Consider the following 8093-nt stretch of genomic DNA (forward strand, 5'->3'; position numbering starts at 1 on the left):
GGGCCGGGTAGGCCGTGGGGGGGGGGGGGGGGGGGGGGGGGGCTACGGTCTAGATAGTGCTGTTGTTGTCAATGTCTGCTGAAAAACACAAGTATTTGTGTACTTGTTTATTACTATGTGAGAACTGGTCCTTCTGTCTGTGGAGCTCCTTTTTTCACTCTCTCCCTATTTCTCCCTCTCTCTCTCTCTCTCTCTCTCTCCCTCTCTTTCTCTCTCTCTCTCTTTCTCTCTTTCTCTCTCCCTATCCCTCTCTCTCTTTCTCTCTCCCTTTCTTTTTCTCCCTCTCTCTCTCTCTCTCTCTCTCTATCTCTCTTTCTCTCTCCCTATCCCTCTCTCTCTCTTTCTCTCTCTCTCTCTCCCTATCCCGCTCTCTCGCTCTTTCTCTCTCCCTCTCTCTCTTTCTCTCACCCAGTCCCAACGGCTATGGTTGGAGGTGAGTAGGAAATGCTTCTCTGCATCTTTATTCCCCTGTAAAGAAAATAAAAGTGAGACATTAGTAAATCCTGTTTTTCTTATTGTATTCATGAATTTTGCCACAAATACACACATTTTAGCTAATGAGCCAATAAAGAATATTCCTGACCAGAGACTGGATTCAATCCGTATCGCAGAATTATCGTGGAAATATCGCAGAAGATTAGAGTAAACAAATAAATGTCCAATTGAGCCGACATATTCAGCCTTTACCCTGAATGCAGTCTCCGTGAACACGGGAACATTTCATTTTAATTTCATTCTAGCTATAACACAAATCTTCCGCAATACTTTTGTGATACGGATTGAATCCAGGCCCAAATCTGAGCCTATTGACTGATATCGGTTTTCTGCTATGAAAACTTGACTTGTGACTTTTTGATGGTTACAGAGTTCCAGTACAAACACAAACACCAGTTGGACACTAGGGGGCAGTAAAGGACAATGTGACATAGTGGTACACAACTGCAAAGTGACTAATAGGAATGTCTGTTAAAATACTGTTCATTTCCAGTAGTTGAGTCATTCAGTCATCCCACTCGTCACAGTATTCATCTATGTATGTCTTATCCACTGAGCATTTGCCACATCATCATCTATATAATATACTTTACATGTCCTTATCATGTTGGGTGGCTTAAACCAAAAAAATAAATGTAGGGTGTACAAAGCAGGCATTGTGTGTGTGTGTGTGTGTGTGTGTGTGTGCGTGCGTGCGTGTGTGTGTGTACATGCATGTACATGTTATGAAACAGGATAAAAGGCTCACATAATCCTACAGAAAACAGTGATTCACACTAAAGCCCTCAAGGTGTTTACGTCATTAACGAGCGCTTCCTAAAACCTGCTGCTTCGGTACCTGGCAGCTGCATAATTCAACAGAGTCCTCAAACTACTGTAAAAGTCCTGACTTTAGATGAGAACAACACTGGTCTAATTTGTTCAGTTTAAAATGGAAATCTGTTTGTGGGGGATATTAAACTACTGTAGTTATATTTCTGGATGAAGTTTGAGTGCTATATAACAATAATAATAATAATAATAATCAAAGTGTATTTGTCACATGCACCGAATACAACAAGTGTAGACTTTACCGTGAAATGCTTACTTATGAGCCCTTAACCAACAGTGCAGGTCAAGAAGAAGAAAATATTTACCAAGTAGACTCAAATAAAAAGTGATGGTAAAAAGTAACACAATAAGAATAACGAGGATATATACAGGGGGCACCGGTACCGAGTCAGTGTGCGGGGGTACAGGCTAGTTGAGGTAATCTGTACATGTAGGTGGGGGCGAAGTGACTATGCATTATTATTATTATTAATAATAATAATAATGACGATAATAATAACAATAATAATAACAACAATAACAACAATAATAATAATAACAATAATAATAATACCAATAATAACAATAATAATAACAATAATTACGATAATAAATAATAATAATAACAATAATAATAACAATGATAACAATAACAACAATAACAACAATAATAATAATAATAATAACAATAATGACGATAATAATAACAATGATAACAATAACAATAATAACAACAATAATAATAATAACAATAATACTAACAATAATACCAACAATGATAATAACAACAATAACAACAATAATAATGATAACAATAATAATAATTAACAATAATAATAATGACAATAATGACAATAATAACAACAATAATAATAATAACAATAATACTAACAATAATAACAACAATGATAATAACAACAATAATAATGATAATAACAATAATACTAATTAACAATAATAATAACAATAACAAAAATAACAATAATGACAATAATGACAATAACAACAATAATAATAATGATAATAACAATAATTAACAATAATAATAACAATAATAATAATGACAATAATAACAACAATGGTAATAATAATAATAACAATAATAATAATAATAACATAATGATAATAACATTAATCATAATAAATGCCATTAAGCAGAAGCTTTTATCCTAAGCAACTTACAGTCAAGTCAAGCATACATTTCTCACACCACAGAAGTAGCACTGTTGCACCATGTCTTTCAGTCACCTCTTCGGCCTTTATGACCCCTCTCCTCCCACACAGCTAAGTCACATGGTCAAGTCCAAGGTCACCCTGGATCCTACTAACCACACTGTCACCTGGCTGTGCTTTAGTCGCATGACCTAAGAATGTACACACACTCACACAGACATGTGCGCAACAACAAACACACACACGAGTGTGTGTGCATACACTCACAGACGACATACACACACACTAACACAGTTCCCACTGCTTCCGCTCTGTTGATAGGTGCACTGTGCTTTTCTGTGATAGACTGAGAGGGTAAATTAGTTATTAGGAAAATACAGGTCTGAATGGTGTGTGGAGGTTTGTGAGAGAGAGAGAGAGAGAGAGAGAGAGAGAGAGAGAGAGAGAGAGAGAGAGAGAGAGAGAGACAGAGAGAGAGAGAAAAGACAGGAGAGAGAGAGAGAGAGACAAACAGAGAGAGAGAGTGTGTGTGAGCCATTGTGTGTATAGATGTGGTTAAGAGGAGCTGACAGCTCATCACACAGCAGGATGGGTGCAGGGGGGTGACTCCTCCCACTGACCAGCCCCAGGGAGTCCTGGTCTATTGTGTAGCTGCACCACAAGGCACATTCCTGGCCGGCATCACACGCCGTACACTACACTCACACCATGACCCCTCGCCCCGCCGGTCTGAGGCATTACATGCCTAGCATCCAATAACTACATCACACGCCGTACACTACACTCACACCATGACCCCTCGCCCCGCCGGTCTGAGGCATTACATGCCTAGCATCCAATAACTACATCACACGCCGTACACTACACTCACACCATGACCCCTCGCCCCGCCGGTCTGAGGCATTACATGCCTAGCATCCAATAACTACATCACACGCCGTACACTACACTCACACCATGACCCCTCGCCCCGCCGGTCTGAGGCATTACATGCCTAGCATCCAATAACTAACGCCTCCTACATCACACACCTACACCAGGACCAGCCCCCCCCCCCTCAATACTCAACAACAAGACTAGCTTCTGCTGTGCCGTTACATTAGAAACCTTTCAAGACTAATAAGGCACCACCGTCAACACACAACTGAGCTTCACATGGGACCTCTTCATCGGCCCAAAAACTGTGTAGCAGTAACCAACACTTCCATCAATCCCGACTTAGAACCACCCCACCATCTGACATGATAACCTCCTGAAACTAACCACCCCACCATCTAACATAGTAACCTCCTGAAACTAACCACCATCTAACATGATAACCTCCTGAAACTAACCACCCCACCATCTAACATAGTAACCTCCTGAAACTAACCACCATTTAACATGATAACCTCCTGAAACGAACCAACATTTAACATGATAACCTCCTGAAACTAACCACCATCTAACATGATAACCTCCTGAAACTAACCACCATCTAACATGATAACCTCCTGAAACTAACCACCATCTAACATGATAACCTCCTGAAACTAACCACCATCTAACATGATAACCTCCTGAAACTAACCACCCCACCATCTAACATGATAACCTCCTGAAACTAACCACCCCACCATCTAACATAGTAACCTCCTGAAACTAACCACCATCTAACATGATAACCTCCTGAAACGAACCAACATTTAACATGATAACCTCCTGAAACTAACCACCATCTAACATGATAACCTCCTGAAACTAACCACCATCTAACATGATAACCTCCTGAAACTAACCACCATCTAACATGATAACCTCCTGAAACTAACCACCATCTAACATGATAACCTCCTGAAACTAACCACCCCACCATCTAACATGATAACCTCCTGAAACTAACCGCCATCTATGATAACCTCCTGAAACCCAGCAGATCATCTTTCTACTCAGCATCCCCATACTCTCTCCATCTCTGCCGTGACTAGCTCCAATATCAGCACCATGAACAGTACCGTTCTCTACAGTACCATTCTCTACAGTACCATTCTCTACAGTACCATTCTCTACAGTACCATTCTCTACAGTACCGTTCTCTACAGTACCGTTCTCTACAGTACCGTTCTCTACAGTACCGTTCTCTACAGTACCATTCTCTACAGTACCATTCTCTACAGTACCATTCTCTACAGTACCATTCTCTCCATCTCTGCCGTGACTAGCTCCACCCCTTCATTCCATTTCCTTACATTGATATACATTTCCCCATTCTAAAAACCTGCCCACACAGTAGCAGAGTATTTGCAGTAAAACCATACAGATTGTTTTCCGTCATTTATCAACTAATAGCTTTATACTGTGTGGCCTACTGGCCTTTGCGACGTGTATTGTGTTTGGGCTACACACGCTATATTCCTCTGATGCCTTTATGATGCTTCTTCTTTGTTATTGTAATGTTCCAAATGGACGTGGCAGTTTCACCAACTACAGAGTCCAGCTTTAATGTCCTTTCTTGGTCTTTGTTCTTTGTCTTTGTCCCCCCATTCCCCCATTCTCCATTCCCCATCATGCTCAGTGCCTCGCCCGCCCCGGCAGGGACCAGGGACAAGGGTATGGACACCAGATGCCCCCTGGATGGAATATTCATGTTCAAGCACTCCAAGCATCAAAATGGCTCCGGTCTCTCAACCACTTAACCTTCCAAGTAGTCAACATAGTAGTCAACATAGTAGTCAGTATAGTAGTCAGTATAGTAGTCAGTATAGTAGTCAGTATAGTAGTCAGTATAGTAGTCAACATAGTAGTCAACATAGTAGACAGTATAGTAGTCAGTATAGTAGTCAGTATAGTAGTCAGTATAGTAGTCAGTATAGTAGTCAGTATAGTAGTCAACATAGTAGTCAGTATAGTAGTCAACATAGTAGTCAACTTAGTAGTCAACTTAGTAGTCAGTATAGTAGTCAACATAGTAGTCAACTTAGTAGTCAGTATAGTAGTCAACATAGTAGTCAGTATAGTAGTCAGTATAGTAGTCAACATAGTAGTCAGTATAGTAGTCAGTATAGTAGACAACATTGTAGTCAGTATAGTAGTCAGTATAGTAGTCAACATAGTAGTCAACATAGTTGTCAGTATAGTAGTCAACATAGTAGTCAACATAGTAGTCAGTATAGTAGTCAACATAGTAGTCAACATAGTAGTCAACATAGTAGTCAACATAGTAGTCAACATAGTAGTCAGTATAGTAGTCAGTATAGTAGTCAGTATAGTAGTCAACATAGTAGTCAACATAGTAGTCAGTATAGTAGTCAGTATAGTAGTCAACATAGTAGTCAACATAGTAGTCAGTATAGTAGTCAACATAGTAGTCAACATAGTAGTCAGTATAGTAGTCAGTATAGTAGTCAGTATAGTAGTCAGTATAGTAGTCAACATAGTAGTCAACATAGTAGTCAGTATAGTAGTCAGTATAGTAGTCAGTATAGTAGTCAGTATAGTAGTCAACATAGTAGTCAGTATAGTAGTCAGTATAGTAGTCAACATAGTAGTCAACATAGTAGTCAGTATAGTAGTCAGTATAGTAGTCAACATAGAGCAAAGATAAGAGACTCTTCTTATCAGTCCTACCAGCAGGTAGCAGCTCTGCTGAGAAGAGAACAGTCTAATGCTCCTGGTTCTGATGTCCAGAGACCTGTGGCAGCAGATCAACCACAGTCCTATGACCCAGTCGCTCAGAGGCTTACTCAAGTGGTGAGTACAAGGCGAAGGAAACTCAGTCATATACACAATTATTTTAAATGGTGTCGATTCATCAATGTCACAAACCGGCTCAAAGTTCGTAACAAAAAGGGAGACAACATGGAGATATTTATTAACTGACGTAAACTAAATACAATTAACAATTGTGTGTAAGTGATTGAGTGATTGCACGCATAAATGTGATAATGAGGGTTGTTGAAAGGTGCCAAATAAAACTGCCATAACCAAACTCTAACAGTGTGTCTGCATGGAGGGAGTCTCAATGAATGGGGAAGGGGTATATTTATCCCGGGACACACCCGAGCCCAGGTGTGTCCCATTTCGCTGACAACCCTCCCGGCTCCCACGGACATCCTATTAAGGAAAACAAGAGCAAAGAGAAAGAATTTGGCAGACAGAGTGGGAGGGTGGTCTTCACCCCCACACGGGGGGCCCCGTGTGGCTCAGTTGGTAGAGCATGGCGCTTGCAACGCCAGGGTTGTGGGTTCGATTCCCACGGGGGGCCAGTACAAAAAAAAAAAAAAAAAAGAAAAAGTATGAATGTATGTACTTGTAAGTCGCTCTGGATAAGAGCGTCTGCTAAATGACTTAAATGTAAATGTAAATGTAAACATAGTAGTCAGTATAGTAGTCAACTTAGTAGTCAGTATAGTAGTCAACATAGTAGTCAACATAGTAGTCAGTATAGTAGTCAGTATAGTAGTCAGTATAGTAGTCAGTATAGTAGTCAGTATAGTAGACAGTATAGTAGTCAACATAGTAGACAGTACAGTAGTCAGCATAGTAGTCAGTATAGTAGTCAGTATAGTAGTCAGTATAGTAGTCAACATAGTAGTCAACATAGTAGACAGTATAGTAGTTAGTATAGTAGTCAGTATAGTAGTTAGTATAGTAGTCAGTATAGTAGACAGTATAGTAGTCAACATAGTAGACAGTACAGTAGTCAACATAGTAGTCAGTATAGTAGTTAGTATAGTAGTCAGTATAGTAGTCAGTATAGTAGTTAGTATAGTAGTCAACATAGTAGTCAGTATAGTAGTCAACTTAGTAGTCAACATAGTAGTCAACATAGTAGTCAGTATAGTAGTCAGTATAGTAGTCAGTATAGTAGTCAGTATAGTAGTCAGTATAGTAGACAGTATAGTAGTCAACATAGTAGACAGTACAGTAGTCAGCATAGTAGTCAGTATAGTAGTCAGTATAGTAGTCAGTATAGTAGTCAACATAGTAGTCAACATAGTAGACAGTATAGTAGTTAGTATAGTAGTCAGTATAGTAGTTAGTATAGTAGTCAGTATAGTAGACAGTATAGTAGTCAACATAGTAGACAGTACAGTAGTCAACATAGTAGTCAGTATAGTAGTTAGTATAGTAGTCAGTATAGTAGTCAGTATAGTAGTCAACATAGTAGACAGTACAGTAGTCAACATAGTAGACAGTATAGTAGTTAGTATAGTAGTCAGTATAGTAGTCAGTATAGTAGTCAGTATAGTAGTCAGTATAGTAGACAGTATAGTAGTCAACATAGTAGACAGTACAGTAGTCAACATAGTAGTCAGTATAGTAGTTAGTATAGTAGTCAGTATAGTAGTCAACATAGTAGTCAACATAGTAGTCAACATAGTAGTCAGTATAGTAGTCAGTATAGTAGTCAGTATAGTAGTCAACATAGTAGTCAACATAGTAGTCAGTATAGTAGTCAGTATAGTAGTCAACATAGTAGTCAACATAGTAGTCAGTATAGTAGTCAACATAGTAGTCAACATAGTAGTCAGTATAGTAGTCAGTATAGTAGTCAGTATAGTAGTCAGTATAGTAGTCAACATAGTAGTCAACATAGTAGTCAGTATAGTAGTCAGTATAGTAGTCAGTATAGT

At 39.1% G+C, this 8093-nt stretch overlaps 1 non-coding gene across 1 annotated transcript; it reads left to right on the forward strand.

Annotated features, from left to right (window-relative positions):
• Positions 1-6646: 6646 nt before the first annotated feature.
• On the forward strand, positions 6647-6722 carry trnaa-ugc (transfer RNA alanine (anticodon UGC)). The gene has a single exon. It is a non-coding gene; the product is annotated as a tRNA-Ala (tRNA).
• Positions 6723-8093: the final 1371 nt, after the last annotated feature.

This window comes from Salvelinus fontinalis, chromosome 8 (genome assembly GCF_029448725.1).
Source record: "Salvelinus fontinalis isolate EN_2023a chromosome 8, ASM2944872v1, whole genome shotgun sequence".
NCBI classification, from domain to species: domain Eukaryota; kingdom Metazoa; phylum Chordata; class Actinopteri; order Salmoniformes; family Salmonidae; genus Salvelinus; species Salvelinus fontinalis.